Here is a 2500-nt window from a genome sequence, read left to right on the forward strand (position 1 = left end):
TTTACTCTCAAAAAGCGTCTGCAATGAAGTGCATTTGAAACTACATTGCAGTTCACATCATGGGGTGATCACTGCTTGGCTCCTGTGAATTGTTTTATTTTTATTTTTGTTTATTTATTTTTTATTTTGTTGCTGAGTGAGGTCAGCAGACAAAGTGACGTGAGTGAGATGAAAAAACCTGAGTGAAATGTGCCAATGTCAGACAGAAACATCGGTACATCACTGGCCAGATGGCCAAGACATGACGCAACCTCGAGGTCGCTTGTCGCCCTTAGGCGTCTTACTGGTACTAAGAACTCTTTTCTTTGGTTAACGCGTGTCTCTAGTATGTAGGACAGTGGTTCTCAGACCTTTTAATGTCAAGGACCCCCCAAAATGATATGTATTTGGCTGAGGACCACCATCTAAAAAATATGTTGTGCCAGGGACCCCCAGAAGCAAAGATTTAAGCTTAAAAAATATGTAAAAAAATAAATAAAAAAAAATCCTATATTAAATGCGTGCTGTGTGTGTGTGTGTGTGTGTGTGCGTGCGTCCGTGCGTGCGTGCGTGCGTGCAGCGTACTCACTCAGATCAGGAGTGTGTGTTTGAGGCGTTGATGATGAAGATGATGACGATGCTCGGGACGGGGACTGGCTGGCTGTTTGCTGGGGGCGGAGTTCATCGTCGCTGGGGGAGGGGCACGGGGAGGGGCTATCGGCGATCGATTCCTTAGAAGCAAAATGAGAGAAAAAGTTCTGAAAGAAGGAAAAAGATGATTGGTCCAACGTATATTTTCAACATTCATTTCGACTAGGGAAAGTATGTCAAAGATATGTTTCTGCACAATGGATTTACAGGATCCAGAATATAAAAACATTTATCCTGTAAGGACCCGGAAAATTCTCATCATAATTGTTTGTTTCTCAAATTGTACTTTACATTTGGGGACATCTGGCCCTCACTGTATAGAAATACAAGTACACACAGAGACCACTAGGCGGCGCCGGACCCCGTTCCCCTCGCCTCACCGTTCCTCTGTCCCAGACCACGCCCCCACTCGAGTCTCATTGACACATGTCAGACATACTCTCTCACACGCGCGCGCGCGCGTGCGAAGAATGAAGGCGTTGCAGGAGGAGAACGAACGCAATTCTTTTTCAAAGATAGATAAAAACAAAATAATGTAGCACAATAGACTACATGCACAAATATGCTCTTTAATTGCATTAAAATGGCAATATCTAACTGTCTATTTCTAGTTTTTTCCACAGAGAAGCACCTCTTTTTCGCTTGTTTGTGAACCTGTCGTGTTATTTTCATTCTATTTCCATTCAGCATCACCTGTCATTCTTTAATTTTCTTCTCTCACCCCATGTTGATGTGTGTGGTCCAAAAAACAACCAATTTGTGTGCTAGTGCGTGTGTGTGTGTGAGAGAGATCTGCTCTCTGGTTAATGTATGTTTTGTAATAATCTAAATCTACAAAGTAACTAGTAACAAAAGATTCGAAATAATTCAGTTGTGTGTGTGTGCGTGCGTGCGCACGCTGTGTGTGCGTGCGTGCGTGCGTGTGTGCGTGCGTGCGTGCGTGCGTGCGTGGCGTGCGTGCGTGCGTGCGTGCGTGTGTTTGTGTGTGTGCGTGCGTGTGTGTGTGTGTGTGTGTGTATGTACTGTTTTAACTAGGTTCAGACCTTGATCACGCTGCTCCAGACTGAGCCTGGACGTGTGACGACACGGCGGCCATGTTGGCAAAGCTGCTCAGCTGGCTCATCTGGTTCATCGCCATGGCAACGCTGGCAGGGGGCAAGCCCACCGGGAGGAGTGGGTGGGGCATGACCATAAAAGGAAGGTCTGAGAGACCTGGGCCATGATGGAACCAGGTGAGAAGATGGGGGCAGGGGGGTGGAGAGAGAAAAACTGAGGATTTAGAAAGAAACACAGATCGACACGTACAGTAGAAGAACAGAACGACTGACAAATGGACACGTTCACACATACAATGTAACCTTGTATGTCCTACGGCAAAAAATGCAGATGAATGGCACATATCCATGCATTCTTCAGTAAACATGGACATCTAAATCAAGGGTTCTCAACCTTTTCCGCCTGCGACCCCCCGAAAATAATCATATTTGAACTGGGGACCCCCACCCCTGGAATTAGAAAAATGTGTAAAAAAATGTCCAGGGCTCTAAGTTTGTTGTACGACAGGATCCCGTATAAATGGTGAGACAGAGTTAATCAGGAACAGTACACATCTCAAGTAAATACTTTAAATGTCTTTGCACACTGCTGTGTTTATTTCGGCCGAATATCGGAGCAAATTTCGGGGCACGTAAATAAAAGAATCGCCCTCACGTTATGTCAATCACGTTTGCCACTGCTGCCTGTTTTGGACCAGGGTCGATTTTTTTTGTGGTCCCTACTTCCTCTCTCTCTCCTAGGCCTGAAAAAAAGGTTTTCTTTTGCGGATTTCGGAAAACGCAACGAAAAAACGCAGTGGTGTACAACCAGCTTA

At 45.3% G+C, this 2500-nt stretch overlaps 1 pseudogene across 1 annotated transcript in view; it reads right to left on the reverse strand.

Annotated features, from left to right (window-relative positions):
• Positions 1 to 2500, reverse strand: part of LOC308304809 (dachshund homolog 2-like) — a 68017-nt pseudogene that overhangs the window by 19804 nt on the left and 45713 nt on the right. The window contains exons 5-6 of the transcript in view: positions 1700 to 1842; positions 569 to 710 (exon numbers count right to left, since the gene is read on the reverse strand). The product of the transcript in view is annotated as a dachshund homolog 2-like (transcript). The remainder of the gene's footprint in view (positions 1 to 568; positions 711 to 1699; positions 1843 to 2500) is intronic.

The sequence above is a fragment of the Nannobrachium achirus genome (assembly GCF_963921795.1).
Source record: "Nannobrachium achirus genome assembly, chromosome: 19".
In the NCBI taxonomy this organism is placed as follows: domain Eukaryota; kingdom Metazoa; phylum Chordata; class Actinopteri; order Myctophiformes; family Myctophidae; genus Nannobrachium; species Nannobrachium achirus.